Source organism: Marmota flaviventris, chromosome 10, assembly GCF_047511675.1.
Source record: "Marmota flaviventris isolate mMarFla1 chromosome 10, mMarFla1.hap1, whole genome shotgun sequence".
NCBI lineage: Eukaryota > Metazoa > Chordata > Mammalia > Rodentia > Sciuridae > Marmota > Marmota flaviventris.
The window spans coordinates 50,152,708-50,170,436 of record NC_092507.1 but is presented as its reverse complement, the minus strand read 5'-3'; positions in this window follow the sequence as shown (position 1 = coordinate 50,170,436).

The following is a 17,729-nucleotide window of genomic DNA, read 5'->3' as shown; positions in this document are numbered from 1 at the left end:
TTTTTAAGTTGTATATGGACATAATCTGTATTTACTTTATTTATGTGATGCTGAGGATCACACCCAGTGCCTCATACGTGTAAGACAAGTGCTCCACAATAACTGTAGCCCCTTCCCAGTCCTTTCTTCTTTTTTATTTTGAGACAATGTCTTGTAAAGTTGAGGAGGCTGACCTCAAATCTGAGATCCTCCTGTCTTAGCCTTTTATCTCTTATAATGGGCAGTAAGTAAGTCTGACCCTGTCTTGAAGAGGATACCACCTCTATCTTCCAGGGCCAATTGCTATATGAACACCCTTAAAAACATCATTTAAACTGGGTGCACATGCCTGTCATCCCAGCGACTCAGGAGACTGAGTGAGGCAGAAGGATGACAATCTGAGGCCAGCCTGGATAACTTAGTGAGAGGCTTAAAGTAAAATAAGGAAAAGGAATGGAGATGCAGGTCAGTGGCAGAAAGCTCCTTGGTTCATGGGTTCAATCCCTAGTACCAGAAAAAAGGAAAAGAAAAAGAGAGAGAAAAAATAAACAGATAATATCTGAGTCTAGATATGCAGAAAGGAAAGAAATCACATGGAAAACTGACTCCCAACAGCTCCACTGTTCCACACTCCCCCAACACAACTGCAGACAGGGACCTAACCAAAGCCACTTTGGACACTTCATCCATCAATAGCTATCCTCCTGATAGCCACACACAGATATTTGTAGATCACTTTCTGGTTTACAAAGTATTTTCACTCACCTACAACTCCTATTCCAGAAGACTCCCTATAGCTATTCTCATTTTAAATAATATTCTTCCCATAAACTTGAATTTTTCTCTAACTTGGCCTCTTGCAAGACCGATGTTCAGCAGTGATCAAGGTCAACCTATTCTTTTTCCAGAGGAAACACCTGTGCTCTAGGAGAAAAAGGGAGTTGCCCCGGCTCCCCCAACAAGGGATGGGAATTCATAGCTGCAGCTGTCCCCTGCGGCTACCCTGGGGCCTCTACATATGAGAAAAGGTGGAGAGGCCATGTAAAATGGAATGGAGTGGAGGGTCTCCTAGGAATAAGCTACTTTTTTGTCTTTGTATCTCCATGGTCAGTGCAGAGCCCAGCGACCAGTAGGACTCTGTAAATGACCACTGAATTGTGTGTTGAGTGTATTGAGCTGGACCAGAGAGACGGTGAGGGAAGAAGGGACCCTGAGTCAAGCAGAGGGGTAGATGGGAGGGCAAGCTGCAAATGCCATTTGAATTAACTAACAGTTGAGGAGAGGGGTCTGGATGGAAACTCACAGTTGGGTTCATCCAGTGAACAACCATTACCTTGGGGCTGAGTAAAACACACCAAAAATGCATACAGGCTTTTCTGGAAAGATCTGTCTGGGTTCCAAAGAAGTGGGGGACTAGGACATCTAGTAATGCACACCATGAACTGGGCAATTGCCATACACCATCTCCAACCTGCATGAAGACCCTGACAGGTAACACATGCCCAGGGCTCACTACAAGTCCAGAATGCTGGTCATTCCTGTCTTCCCTGATCAGGGAGAGATATGGAGGATATTTTGCACACCTTCATATGGGTTCTAACTGGTAGACCCTGGATTTTTCTGATTCCAAGCTCCCTTTCCTTTTTCCAAGCCCCAGGGTGCTGAACAGGTAGCACAATCCATAGGGACTGCAGATTGGATTTGTAATCAGCCAGCACAGCAGCAAATACGTCCTCAGCACTTTTTAGACATGGTGTTCAGAGCCACAAGGAATCTGAAAGGAAAGAAAACACAGTCTTTGCCTGATTCTTGCCATCTTACAAAGCCCAGTATCCCATCAGAGAGAAAGCACTGACCTGCCTGTAACTCAGGAGAACCACAGGGGCAAAATATAATCAATTCAGGCTGGGGTTGTGGCTCAGTGGTAGAGCACTCACCTAGCATGCATGAGGCACTGAGTTCAATCCTCAGCACCCCATAGAAATAAAATATTGTGTCCACCAATATCTAAAAAAATAAAATATTAAAATACCTATATATATAATAAATTCCTGTAAGAGAACTATAAGAAAATATCGACATATAAATAGTGTATACAAGGGAGATGGGAATGGGAAAGAGTAGAATGAATCAGACAAAACTTTTCTAACATTCACATATGAATACACAACCAGTGTAACTCCACATCATGTACAACCACAAGAATGGGAAGTTATACTCCTTATATGTATAAGATGTCAAAATACACTCTACTGTCATGAGAAACTGAAAAGAACAAATAAAAAAATTTAAATAGTGTATACAAGAAAATCTATGGGAAATAAGATATTGTTCATTTTTATCAGAAAAAATACCATCACACATTACTATATTTACATCTTTATCTTATGTGATTCCAACAAAAGTCCTGTGAGATACACACAGAAAGGCCTTTCATTTGTAAACAAAGTTAGGATTCAGGGAAGGCAGCGAGGCAGCCAGGGTCCCATGTTGGTGGCTGGCAGAGCTAGAGATGGGACTCACTTTCTGATTCTCTTGCTGTGTCCACCCGTGATCACAGGGATGTCAAGGGCTACAGATTAGAAAAGCCACAGGGACACGAGAGCTTACTGAAACAAAGGCTTCTGGGTATCATTAATCTAAAAAGGCCAGAGGCATGGAGCAGACCAAGGCTTCCTGGGGAAGGTTGGGCCAGGGCAGTGATAGGAAGGCAGGCTGCTGAAGCACTCAACCTTCATCTCCCCCATGGCTCCACATGTATCAGTGCTGGGTGCTAGGTACTGTGGAGACAGAGACAAAGATGACAGTCCCTCCCAACAACTGTACAGTCTTTGAGAACAGGAGAGATTGACAAGCTGTGATGCCCAGTGTGATGAATCCCACCTGTGTGGTGTGGCTGGTTGGAAAGCCTTTAGAGCAGATGGAGTACCTGACTAGCACCCTGGGGAAGGAGAATTCTGCCAGACAGAGAAGGAAAGCCACGATGGAAGGAATGGTCATTTTCTTGAGGAGTCCCTGCCAAGCACCCTGGTACCAGCTGCAGCCTCACCATATCCCCGTTGTCCCGTGTGCAGGGAGGCCAGACCGCCCTGATGCTGGGGGTCAGCTACGACCAGGAGGACATGGTCCAAGCACTACTGAGCTGCCAGGCAGAGGTCAACCTGCAGGACCATGATGGATTGTGGGCTCTCATGCTGGCCTGTCACCATGGCAACACCGACCTGGTACACCTGCTTCTGGCCCACCCGGCCTGTAACAGCAGCCTGAATGATAAGGTGAGACTTATGGGCAGTTAGCAAGTAGGTTAGTGTTTAACTTCTGGTCCTGAAAAGTGCCTTGATGGCCAGCAGAATCCAAGGAACCATATGGTGGTAGCAAGAAAAAATCAACCTCACAAGACTGTTGTAGATTTAATAAGGCAATACAGTGCTTGGAGCCTGGGTTGGGAAACCCATGGCTATAGACAACTGCATGAAGGAGCAAACTTTACAGAGTCACTTCTAGTTGTAAAACTGGAAATACCTCTCTGATATTGATCCATTCTGCAAACTGGCCCATTCCACCAAGCCAGCATGCAAAGTAGCCCTGCTAGACCCAGGCTTCTTAAACAAAGGTCTCGGTAAGGTGAGGACATTGACAACAACAACGAATATGATGATGATGATGATGATGATGATGATGATGATGATGAGATGATGATGATGATAACTAACCTGTGCCAAAATCATTTAAACCCCACGATGACCTTCTGAGGTTGATAGAGCTGCCGTCATTTTGCTAGAGGAAACTGAGGTCCCAAACGGTAAGGTGCATAGGGTAAGGTACCCAAGATCACACAGCTGGTGGAACCCACCTCCCTTGAACTCCTGAGCCCAACATCCAGCTCTCCCATCATCCTCATTGTTGTCCCACGGAAGCAGCATGTCTCTAGGTCGCAGGTGAATCTTTGCACTTTTCAGAGAACCTACTGCTTTTCAGCAAATTAATCAACAATTGAATAAGTGAACCCCTAAGTTTGGAGACCAATCATCAGAAACTATAGGTAGTGTAGCTTGGAGGTTCAGTAGCCTTGAGCTCAAGCCCAGTACAGGGGAAAAAAAAAAAAAAGCAAATTGCTTTGGGCAGTGGGAGCCAATGAAAAATTTCTGAATAGTGGGGCCATTTTATCAGATTTGCTTCTCCTGATGATCACAGGGGGAGACTGGAAGCAAAGGGATCAGTTAGAAGGTTCTTATGAGACACTGGATATAGAGCAATTTGGGTGGGGTGAAGACAGAGCCCTGCAGGAAAGGAATCAGGAACTGGGGCATGCCAAGATGGGGTGACATACTGAATGGTGGAGAGGCATCAGAAATGGGTGACAGGAGAATGGTGGTACCATTGTCCCCATATCTATGTTCTCTTCCTCCTTAGTAATACAATTCCCAAATTTTAGCTGGGCACCTAACCACCCAGGGTCAGACTCCATTTCCCAGCCCCCCTTGCAGTCTGGTGTGGCCAAGCAACTAAGTACTGGCTAGTGAGCTATTAGCAAGGCAAAGGGTACAAACACTGACTCCTGCATTGAAAGTGAAGGGGATGCATTTTCCCCCTCCCACTGGCTGGAATGTGGTAACCAGAGAGCTTGGTCCATGAAGATGAGGCCCACACCTGAGGGATGATGGAACAGCAAGTCAGAAGCAGCCTCGTCTCCATCCAATCTGCTCTGGACTACTCATTCCCTATTTGATATTTGATATTTGAACAAGGAAAAATATTCTAACTTGTTTAAAACACTGTACATTTGGAACTCTGTTGAGTTGGACAAATGTCCTCAGCACCCTATGGCAATCTCAAGGGTCTAATGTTATACCATAAGTGGACTTCATCATTGAAAAGCTTAGGAAAGCCTTTTGGAAGGAGCATAATGGCAAAGCTAGGTATGGTGGATGTCTCCTCCTGGTACCAGCCCCTGTTCATGCCCACAGTGGAAGCACTGAGCCCAAAGACCTGCAGAAAGGGGTCACTTGGCAGATGTCTAAATAGAAACTGGGATCCCTAAGGCAGCTAGTTCTTAAACCAATCAGTGAATTTGAAATGACCTGGTGTAGAAATCAATGCAAAGCCATTGAATTATCTGATCATTTCGAATATAAAAACATGTAGAGTTTCAGGCAATAGTGGTGGATTATTGTCAGAGAGTGCAACCACAGAGCGCAAGAGACATGAGGACAGAAGCTGAATTTGCATGAGTAGAGGTCAAGACAAATTGAAGGTAGGAGCAAGAAGGAACTAGGAGTGGGCATCAGATCAAGAGCAAAGAATAAGCTTATGGAGTAGCTGCCTCCTGGACTACCTACCAAGTTCCCCTGGCCTGGAAACCTCCCTTCCTAGACCCATCCCTCATCCCAGGACTGTACCAATAAGCTGCCATGTTCCTGTAAGAGAACTAACTTGGCCTCTGGCCCCCAAACGACAGGTACCACACACTACCTGTGCCAACCAGGAACTTAGGAGCTGGGATTTAGAAGAGGGCTTCAGCCCCCTTCTGGTGTCCAGGTTGTAACATGTGGATCTCAGAAGCTACTGGTGCCAGGGTCAGCCATGTGGGCTGAGGACCAAAAGTAACTCTTCAGATGGAAAGACTGGAGCAGATGCTCAGGGCAGAGCAGTGGTGAGAAACTACTTCCTGATGTGACCAGGGCAACCCTTGCTCCATGAAGGCTGCAATGCATACCTCCCTTGCCTTCAGTAACTGCCCTAGGTGAGTGTCTTTCCCATGCCTCCTCTGGGTATGCAGCCTGCGGAAACCAACAAAGGCCTGGTGTCTACTCAGACGTCTCAGGGTTTGGATCCCAGTTGGGCCACTTGGCCATTCAGGCTCTTGATCTAAAAACTGGGATGACAGTTCCTCCTACCTTTTTCTTTGGGGTTGCTGTGACGGCTCCTCTGACCTTAAGGGTCCACAGAAAGAGAAAGAGAGCGAGAGCACGCGCTGACCCCTTTTATTGAGGAAAAGCTATTCAAACGAGGCAAGGGGTCAGGTTTCAGGGGGCTGATTCTATCTTCATGATGTCCACTGTCAGCAGGTTGACTGACATCTGGGTAGGCCACACCAAAGGGCACATTAAGAGGAGGGGACACACACAAGGCACTTCCATGGAAGATTCTATCCTAAACAGGGCAAGGAGTTATATTACAAAGGAACAGGTGAGCATAGCTTCACCCATGGGGCTGTAGTAAGACACACCCATTTCTGTGACTGAGCACCTCAGCACCCAGCTGGGGAGTGTAACTCAGTCACCCGTAAGGTTGGCCTCCCACACTCCTCTGTTCTTGCAAGCATTTAATTAGCTAGAGCTCTGCAGAGAGCTTTCCCTTCCCCTAGACCTGGCCATGTGCTTAGCAGCTTGACTTCCCCGGGTCTGCCAGCCCTTCACATCTGAGGGCTTCACATCTGTGGATTCAACCAACTGTGAACTGAAAGATGTATTTCATGTGTACTAAACACATACAGGCTATTTTTCTTCTCATGAATCCCTCCACAATATAGTAAAACAACTACTTACATAGCACTTACATTGCATTAGGTATTAGTAATGTAGAGACAATTTAAAATATACGAGAGCCTGGTGTGGTGGTGTATGCCTATAATCCCAGAGGCCCAGGAAGCTGAGGCAAGAGGATCATGAGTTCAAAGTCAGCCTCAGCAACTCAGCGAGGTACTAAGCCACTTAAGCAACTAAGCAAATCTTGTTTCCCAGTGGTTAAGAACCCCTGGGTTCAATCTCTGGTGAAAGAAAGAGAGAGAGAGAGAGAGAGAGAGAGAGAGAGAATATGGGAAGTTCAATCCCTAGCACTTCAAAATAAATAAATTAAGAAAGTGTCCAGGAGAGTGGGGGGTGGGGGAGAGGTTATTTGCAAATACTATACCTTTTTGTTTGTTCATTTGTCTTTCTTTTCTGGTGTTGGGGGTTTATCCTAGGGCTTCAAACATGTGAGACAAATGCTGTACCACTACTGAGCCACATCCCAGCCCTGACTTTTTTTTTTTTTTAAAGAGAGAGAGAGAGAGAGAATTTTAATTTTTTTTTTTTTTTCAGTTTTCGGCAGACACAACATCGTTGTTTGTATGTGGTGCTGAGGATCGAACCCGGGCCGCACGCATGCCAGGCGAGCGCGCTATTGCTTGAGCCACATCCCCATCACCCAGCTCTGACATTTTTAAAAACTAATTTTTATTTATTTATTCTTTTTTTTTTTTTTTTACAAAAACACAACTTTTCATTTCTCTGGTTGTACATGATGTAGAGTTAAATAATTTGTGCATTCATACCCATACATAGGGGTAATAATGTCCATATCGTTCTACCATCTCCCCCCGCACTCACCCTCCCCTTCCCTCCCTCCCTTCCTTCCCCTCTGCTCAATCCAGAGTTCCTCCCTTCTTCCCTTGCCCCCTGCCCATTATGGATCAACATCCACTTAGAAAAAAACATTTGGCCTTTGGTTTTGGGGGATTGGCTTACTTCACTTTGCATGATATTGTCTATTTCCATCCATTTACCTGTAAATGCCATAATTTCAGTCTTATTTAAAGCCAAGCAATAATTCATTGTGTATATATGCCACAGTTTCATTTTCCATTCATCTACTGAAGGGCATCTAGGCTGTTTCCACTGTTTAGCTCTTGTGAATTAAGCTGCTATAAACAGTGAGGTGCCAACCCTGCCATTTTATATTAGGCCTTGAGCATCCACAGATTTTGGTTTCCTCAGGGATTCTTAGAAACAAGGGCAACTGTACTTAGAACTGCTCAGGCATTGATTCTAATGACTTCATACACAGCCATGTACTTCTCACAATAACCTTATAAGGTAAGTACTGATGTTATTTCTGTTTTCTATATGAAGAAACTCAAGCACAGAGAGGTTGAGTAACTCATCTAAGGCCACCAGCCTAGTAAAGAGCAGGTCTGGGATTTCAAGCCAGCTGATCAGGCTTGGAGACTACACCCCACAGTCATGCACCAGAGCACTTCTTGCTCCCTTCTCAGTGCCCCAGGCTGGGGAAGGAGCACCTGACAGCAGGGGGCAAACACTGCTGAAAGAACAAAGCTGCTTCAGGGACCCAACATTAAGTCAGTTACTGACCTGCAGGTCCTGCTGGGCGGCCACTGGACAGAGAGGACAAAGAGGGAGAGTGTTGAAGACTAGAACTGTTGAGATGTTGAAAGCCCCGTATGCTCAGTGTTTCTAGAAAGAAAGGGGCCTCTATCCAGAGCACAAATGTTTGAACCCACATTTCCTCAATTGCTTCTAAGGAAGAAATTCCCAATACAGTAGTTTAGATCAGTTTTTTTACCACCACCCCCATCCTGGAGATAAATGGACCTGGAGACCCAGGGAGCCCAGCTGGTGTTCTCGGGGGGTCCCTGACATCCTCTCTGTCTCTACATTTGGCCTCCATCCCACTTCCATGCTTGGGGAAGGCTGAAAACAGGTCCTAGGACTCTGCTCCAGGGAAGTCCACTATCTTGTTGGGTAGAGGGGTGACTGGGCAGCACCACATACCCTGTGAGACCCACACCATCAGAATCCCTTCAGCCCTGGCCAGGGCAGTGGTGTATACTTTGATCTCAGTGATGCAGGAGGCTGAGGCAGGAGGAGAGTGATTCAAGGTCAGTCTCACAAGATCTTATCTCTTTTTTTTTTTTAATTTTTTATTGTTGGCTGTTCAAAACATTACATAACAAGATCTTATCTCAAAATAAAGAATGTAAAAAAGGACTGAGGATGTAGCTCAGTGGTATAGCACCCTGGTTCAATCCCCACTACCCACCCACCCCCCAAAATCACTCCAGTCTCCTTGAATGCCTACAGGCTCCTGAAGATAGGCCAGGGAGAAGGGAGGGAGGTCCATGGGGATGGCACCTGCCTTCATAGGAAGTCCAGAAAAGTGTCAGTTGGCTCTCCAAAGCATGGGCCAGTTTTGAGCTAGGTTCTCAGATTGAGGGCTCTCGCCAATTCCAAGGTATAAGAAAAAACCCACCCAATGCCGTTCCCCCTGTATTAATTCTCCCCATAACCATATAAGGCTCGAAGTCACACGGCCAATACATGCTGGAACCAGGATTGACAGAGATTGACATTCACATCTGGATGAAAGGCCATGAATTTACCACACCACCCCTGTTCAGCCTCACTTCCCTCTGACTAGCCCACTGGAAGGTCAAATGCAGCATGTCCCAAACCAACATCAAGAGCTCAACACAGGGGACCCCCTGAAACCAACTCCTCCTCTAGTATTTTCTCTCCCAAGAGCCTATTCAAAACCTGCACAGTCAACATAGAGCACTCTGGTGTGCAGAAGTCATTCCCCAGCCCACCAAACTATTCTCTAGGAGATACCAATGGTGCACCATCTACCTGGAGTCGAGTCAGATCCCACAGGTTAAGGGCTCAGTTCCAAAGGCCTACAATCTGTGGGCTTCTCTGGTGTCTGATTTTCATTTTATTTTCCGATTAACTTGTTTTTATTGGGACAGTGGGTTGAATGGTGGCCTTTAAAAAGATGTGTTCACATCTTATTTCAAATTCACTGTGAATGTGATCTCATTTGAAAAAGGGTCTTTGCAGATGTAATAAAGGATCTCAAAATGAATGACCCTAGATTATCCAGATGAAGCTTAAGTCCAATGACAAATTCATATAAAAGACTTTCAAAGGAGAGATACTTGGAGGCCATCTGAGGATAGAGGCAGAATTGAAACAAAGCAGCCACATTGCATGGGAAACCTGGAGCCAGGAGCTAGTGTAGACAAAGACCTAGAACTATGAGAGTAAATTGTGTGGCTTTAAGCCCAAAGGTGTGTGATAATTTGACATGGCTGTCCAAGAGAGCTCATAAAATGGTATTTATGAAAGTATTGATTGGCCACATATTTTGAGGGGAAGCATTTTTTTTTCTTTGCATATGTGGTAGTAGAGATTGAACCCGGGGGTGCTTCATGAATGAACTAAGTTCCCAGCCCATGTTATGTTAAATTTTGAGATGAGTTCTTGCTAAATTGCCCAGACTGGTCTCAAACTTACAATCATCCTGCTTCAGACTCCCAAGTTGCTGGGATTAAGGTTTGTGCCATTTTGCCTGACAGCATTAGTCTTATTTATTTATTTATTTATTTATTTATTTGTTATTGTGCCAGGAATTAAACCCAGGGGCACTTAATCATATCCCCCTCACTTTTTTTTTTTTTTTTTTTTTTTTTTTTGCAGTGCTGAGGATTGAACCCAGGGCCTGTGCATGCAAAGTAAGCACTCTACCAACTGAGCTCTAGCCCCAGCCCCACATCCCCAGCCCTTTTTATTTTGAGACAGGGTCTCCCTAAGTTGCTCAGGGCTTGCTAAATTTCTGAAATTGATGATTGACTTTGAATTTGTGATCCTCTTGCCTCAGCCTCCCATTCTCTGGGACTACAGGTATGTGCCATGGTAACTGGCTACATTTGTTCTTAATGCAATTTGAGAAGCTGTACTCTACATAGTTTCCTCGGGTGTGATGAATCATATTTTATGGACTTAGATGTATCTCCATCACCAAACTCTGGAGGGAGAGCAGCATGGAGATTTCATGTTTTTTTCAGCTCTTAACTCCCATTACTCTAGCTCTTGACCTCATACAGAGCAGATAGGAATAAACCTCATTAACCTGTAGATCCAGGCTAGATTTCCTACACTTATATTGAACATAAGAATAAAACCTTCCCCTGTGACCAGAGTTCCTCTAACCTAGACCCCATCTGTCTGAGTTAGAATGGGTTCCAGAACCTGGAGAGAGGCTGAGGTGTCAGATGAAACTGTTGAATGATGGCCTCTCAAAAGTGCTACCAGAACAGTATATTGATAAGACACAGTTGAGTTCATTTTTGTCTCAATGAGATAGCTAGTAGCTTCTCCATGAGGGAAAGTTGTGATATACAAAAGCCTTCGGCACCTGATCTCATGAGGATTGGGCATGATTAGGATTAAGAAAGTCTAATAGTGAGACATGGAGCGTGCTGATGACCCCGACTTCTTGGAAAGCTGAGGCAGGAGGATCACAGAGGGCCAGGCTGGGCAACTTAAAGAGACCCTGTCTCTAAATAAAATTTTAAAAGATCTGGAGGTGTCTTTCAGTCGTACAGTGCTTGTGGGCGTGCCCAAAGTCCCCAGTTCAATGTCCAGGTACAGTGAAGAAGACAATAAGAAAAAAAATATGACATAATAGTTTAGAACTGGTGAACACAGCAAGGGGAGCATTTTTGAGGTGAGAGATAACAAGAGTATAAAGAAGTAAACTGTTTTTTAGATGCAATCTGTTGAAGAATCAAACAAATTGAAATTTGCTTACTTTTTTTGGAAAATTCCTAAAATAAATTATAGTTATTTGCAATTTTTATCTTCCATGGGAAAAGTTTCCTGAAATAACACAAACTGAGCATCCTGAATCTAAAAATCTAAAGCCCTAATTGCTCCAAAGTCAGAAACATTTTGAGTTCTGACATGATGCTACAAGTAGAAAATTCCATAACATGAAACTTGGATTCATGCATGAAATCATTTAAAATATTGTGTAATATCCCCTTAGATCTATGGGTATAAGGTGTTTATGGAACATTAATGAATTTTGCCAGGCATCATGGCACACTTCTGTAATCCCAGGTACTCAGAAGTTTGAGGAACGAGGATCACAAGTTCAAGGCCAAACTTGGCAATTTAATGAGAGCATATCTCAGAATAAAAATAGCTGGGAATGGAGCTCAGTGTTAAAGCATCCCTGGGTTCAATCTCCAGGACCCCCTCGCCCCCCACCGCAACACATACACACAAATTAAAATTTCATATTTAGACTTGGTTCCCATCCCAAAGACATCATTTGTATGTTATTATTCCAAAATCTGAAAGAATCCCAAATATTTTTAGTTCTAGGCATTTCAGGTAAGCATCAGAATAGCCAAGTACCGTGTCTATTCAGGGTTCTCAACCTGAACACCTTTCAGACACTTATCAACACAGTAAAAATAATCCTGAAAACCATAAGCTCATCCCTCATGCCACACAACCTGGTGATGCCTTTGAATTCATGTTCCATCAAGGGCTAGGAGAGTTGTTCAAGACCTGGACAGACTTTTATCTACTAGAATCAACCATGGTTTGGATGACTGTTCGTTGAAGGACAAGTCACATTTGATGACACAGTGACCTTTTCCACATGCCTCCTGGTCTATGTGCAGTCTGGAAGCAAGAGGACTGTCCTGTAGCTTCCAAAGTGATTACCCAGTTGCAGACAGACAAAGTGAGCCAGGCACCCTGGAGCACACCTGGAATCCTAGAAGCTGAGGCAGGAGGATCACAAGTTCAAAACCAGCCTCAGCAACTTAGTGAGGCCCTAAGCAACTCGATGAGACCCTGTCTCTCAATAAAATATAATAAAGTATGGCTCAGTGGACAAGTGCCCATGGGTTCAATCCCTGATACCAAAAAAAAAAAAAGACACAAAGAAGAGAGCAGGCGTTGCAGAGGTAAATGCTGATATGTCTGGAAAGGTCAACCCAGGCTGGCAAGCACACGGCCTGGAACTGAAAGAGAAGCAAACATGTCTGGCCCCCAGGAGAAGACTTGATCTCCTTCCTAATCAGGAATAACCTACCTCCCTAGGGTGGAACACTGAGCCTGATTTACCTAGAAAGTACTTGGAGTGGAAGGTGGGGTGACTAACATTTATTGAGAGCCCACGGGCATTTGTTAGACCTAAGTTGCATGGAAAAGTTCAACATATCCACAATCTTTATAAATCAAATATTCCCAATACCTTTAGAGAGACCTCTATTTATAGGAAATTTGAAGCAAATCTCTAACATGAAGGAAATACTCCTTGGTTTTGATTTTTTCATCTAGTTGACTTCTCTTGGACAAAATTAATTATTTAAAAGAAAGCACCAGGAGATGGGGCCACAGCTCAGTTGGTACAGTGCTTGCTTAGCATGTGCAAGGCCCTGGGTTCAAGCCCCAGCACCACAAAAAAAAAAAAAAAGAAAAGAAAGAAAGCATCAGTCAATATTTTCACCAAGTGTGTGCTACCCAGCCAGACAAGGAAAATTCTGACCTCCCAACAACAGTAAGAACCCCCTTTTCCTAGAATCTACTTCCCATCAGTGCTTCCATTTTGCTCCTTAACAGGTTTGGTGCCAGAATGAGGGAGCCCTCTACCAGGAACAGTCTCTCCCATTCTCTCTTCCTCTGTTTTGTCACTCCTTCACCATGTGCAGTGCTAATGCAGTGACTTCCTGAGCTTAGTGCTGCTCTCTCCTGGGCTTCTGCCATGCTGCTCTCCCTGGCTCTCCTCCCCCAGGGCTCCATCTCAGATCCTCTCTCCTCCTACCCATTGAAAACTTTTCATTCTCTTTTCTTCTCTTCCCTCCTTTCCCTTAGGGACCCAGAGCCTCTCCAAATACTTTCATCCCAAGGACATCTGTACCTAGGACTCTTCCAAAGTGCTCCTGAGTTCCAGCACACCCTGACTTTGAGAACTGACCTGGCAGGAGTGCCCACCACCCAGATGTCTACTGCATCTGGTGAACCCCTCTCAGCTCATGGCATCCTGCCCTCAATAGGCGAATCAAAAGCTCCCCGCTGCCTACAGAAGTTCTCTGAACTCCAGCCTTGGATTCACACTCCAGTGTGGTCTGGCCCATCTTCCCCACTTCCTAACACCCACCACTCCCAAGTAGGTCACTCCCTCTTGCTAGACTCCTTTTCCCCTCCTCTAAGAATTTCCCATATGGTGTCTTCTGCCTCTTTGAGGTCTCCATGCCCAGTATCTGCATGTTCCCATCTTGCCCAGGATTCTCTAGTCTTTTGAACATAGGTTCCAAAATACCTTGAAAAGTAGTCAAGTTTCAAAAGGACTTCTCCAGTGGGCATGCTGTCCCAGAAGGTCAACAGATGGCGCAGTTGAGCCCAGAGAAAGTCATTAACTGCCACTAGAAAAAAATCAAAAAAGTATAAAAATAAAACCCAAACAACAATTTCCCCCCTTCCCCCCCCCCCCCGCAAAAAAAACACCTATTTGAAGAAGTTAAAAAACAAACAAAACAAAAAAAAAACAGCTGGGCGAAGTTGTGTACATCTGTTATCCCAGTGGCTCAGGAGTCTGAGGAACAAGGATCATGAGTTCAAAGTCAGCCTCAACAATTTAGGGAGGCCCTAAGGGACTCTGTCTCTAAATAAAATATTAAAAAGGGCTAGAGATATGGCTCGGTGGTGAAGTTCCCCGAAGTTCTATCCCTAGTACCAAAACAGAATGAAACAAACAAAAAAAACCCACAATACATTATGAGCCATGTTTGGTGGTGAATTCCTGTAATCTCAGTAATTCCCGAGGCTTCGGCAGGAGAATCGCCAGTGGAGGCCAGTCTCAGCAACTGAGACCCTAAGCAATTTAGCAACACCCTGTCTCAAAATTTTTTTAAAAAAGGACTGGGGAAATGCTTCAGGGGTTAAGTGCTTCTGGGTTCAATCAATCCCTAGTACCACAAAATAAATAAATCCCCCCAAGAATAGAAAAAAGAAGACAATAGTGTTATAGGTCAGAAGTTAATGATTAAGAAAATATGAAAATTTAATTTGTAAATATAAAATCTGCATCACTGAACAAGGTGAAGATTGGTAACTAGTCTAAGAAAGAAAGGGCGGAAAAAGAAAAAGGAGAGAGGAAAAACACAAAATTAGAAATAATAAATGGAAACTTTCTCCATATGTAGAGGAAATATAAATAGACTTGAGAGTGTTACGTATTACTATAATAAATTTGAAACCCTACGCATGGATGATCTTCTATAAGCACGTGTATTAGTAAAATTAGATTAGAAAAAGATATAAAGCATAAAGATTATGAAAGAAAATTTTAGAATTCTCCGGCTGGGGATGTGTCTCATGCGGGACTACAGGCATGTACTACTGAGCTCAACCCAGAGGCCTCCCCTTATGAGCTCTTGGCCTGGGGATAGAGTGTAGGAATAAAGAAGAGGATTTGTTGAGGCATATCCCAATCCTCTTCATCTTAAGGGACCTAGCACATCTGTTGGGGGACTTAGGAGTTTTGCCTCAGGTAATTGCATGTTAATTTCTCAACCGTTTGCTAGCAAAGCCCAAAATGTTTCAATAGATTGAGTCCACATGTTCTCAGGAAAAATTGATTTGTGTTTCAACTTGGAGTAGTGGAGAAAGGAGCTTGCTGTCAGCACCATCTAGGTCATTGTCTCCCCACTGCCAATACCAGCAGCTTCTGTTGACACTGGGGAAAGGAATGTTTCTATTGGTTTCAAGAGAGAAATCCCAACCAAACTCTGATTTCAAAAAGGTATGCAAAATTCAAAAGTGCCTGTTCTGCAGTGGTTCAGAATAATCACACTGTGAGCAGCTACTAAACTCCATCATGGATATTATTATATTAATGCTTTTGATTTCATTCCCTCATAGTTTCCTTTGTGGTTCAGTGTTGAGTCTGTCTGTTTTACAAGAGTTTCAAGTCCAAGGAGTGTAAATTTGCAACAAGCTTGGTAAACACTAGAGGATCCCATCAGGAGTTAGTAATTCAATCAGCAGTTCTGGGGGTGTTGCTCAGTGGTACATATCCTGCATATGAAGCCTGGATCTAATCCCCAGCAGAGAGAGAGAGAGAGAGAGAGAGAGAGAGAGAGAGAGAAGAAGAAGAAGAAGGAGGAGGAGGAGGAGGAGGAGAGAGGGAGGGAGGGAGGGAGGAAGAAAAGGTTGTGGGGAGAAAATGTAATCAGCAGTGAGATTGCCCTCTTACAATGCACTATCCAAAGAAGATGCATGCAGATTACTTGGAGGCAGGTATTCAGGTCTTTTTATTTGGTAGAGCAGTGGGCTTTCCAACCAGAACATACTTTCATATGAAACTTGCTTGCTTTTGATGGAAGTGACTGTTGGCAGTTCACTAAGTTAGCCTCCTTGGGACAGGATAAAAAAGGAGGTCAAAGCAGCTGTCTCCAGGCACAGAAAGGCACGGGCCAGATACCCCAGTCCTTCTGGCCCCACTTGTGGGGCGCACATGAAGTCAAGGTGTGTGCACAGGTGCAGCAGTGGTGCTGGTTGCAAATGACATGGGCAGGTCAGGTGGCCAGGCCTGGTTGCAGTCTGAGCCAGAAGCTAGAGCCTCAGGGGGCTCCAGCAACAACATGTGAACTTTCACAAAGGAGAAGGAAAAAATTATGTATCAAAATCTTCTTTAAGCCAGGCATAGTGGTGCATGCCTGTAGTTCCAGTGACTCTGGAGGCTGAGACAGGAGGTTCTCAAGTTGGAGGCCAGCCTGGGCAACTTAGCAAGTCCTTCAGAAACTTATCAAGACCCTGTGTCAAAATAAAAACACAGAGGCAGTTGCAAATGTAAAAAAATACAGCTACTATGGAAAATGATAAGGAAATTCCTCAAAAAATAAAATAAACAAACAAAAGTAAAACTAAAATCTGAATTATCATATGACCCAACAACTCTACTTCTAGGTATATATAGAGAGCAGGACCTCAAAGGGATTTTCACACACTCATAATGATGGCAGCATTATTCACCATAGCCAAGACATGAAAGAAACAGAAATGCCCATCTATGGATGATGAATGAAGATGTGGTACATCTGTACAATGGAATATTCCACAGCCTTTTTCAAGGAGATTCTGACACCTGCTACAACACAGATAAGCCTCAGGGATATTATGGAAGTGAAATGTCAGCCACAAAAGAACTAATATTCTATGATTCCCCTCCCATGGGGTATCTAGAATAGTCTGAATAATAAAAACAGGAAGTTAACATTTCTGGGGAGTCGGAGGAAAGTTGTGTTTAACGGGTAGAGTTTCAATTTGGCAAAATGAAAACTCTGTGTCTCTGGACATTATGGTGCATGCCTGTAATCCCAACAACTCAGGAGGCTGAGGCAGGAGAACTGCAAGTTTGAGGCCAGCCTCAGTAATTTAGCAAAGCTCTAGGCAATTTAATGAGACCCTATCGTAAAAAAAAAAAAAAAAAAAAAGGCTGGGGATGGGCTAGCTTAGTGATATAGCGCTTACCTTGCATGTAGAATCTTATATTCCATCTCCAGCACCACAAAAATAAATAAAATAATAAGTACTTAGAGGAATTGTACAGAAATGCAAATAGCATAAGTGTGGAAAGGATGGACCATTTGAAATTTTAGATAATTCATATTGCTATCTACTTCTGTAAATTTGGGCAAGTAATTTGCATGATTTTTTATTTCCTCACCTATAACATGGCAGATAATGGCACAGGAGACTTCAGTGAGGGTGAAATGATGTGTGTATAAAAAGCACCCAGTGTTTACCATGAAGGGAAGGCTCAGCTGACACCACCTTCTCACTTCCTGGGTCCTCCCAGGCTGTCTCCAATGAAGAAACAGCCCACGGGTACAATAGTAGCAGATTGGTTTACAAATAATATGCAATGGCATTTAAGGTCATGCTTTTTAGTCTACAAGGCCAGTAAGCAAAAATTATGTGTGGCTGGGCTCAGGGGTGCACACCTGTAATCCCAGCAGCTTGGAAGGCTGAGACAGGAGGATCACAGTCCGGCCTCAGTGACTTAGCAAGACCTAAGCATCTTAATGAGAATGTCTCAAAATAAAGAAGTAAAAAGTGTTGGATGCTGCTCAGTAGTAAAGCATCCCTAGGTTCAATTCCCAGTAACTC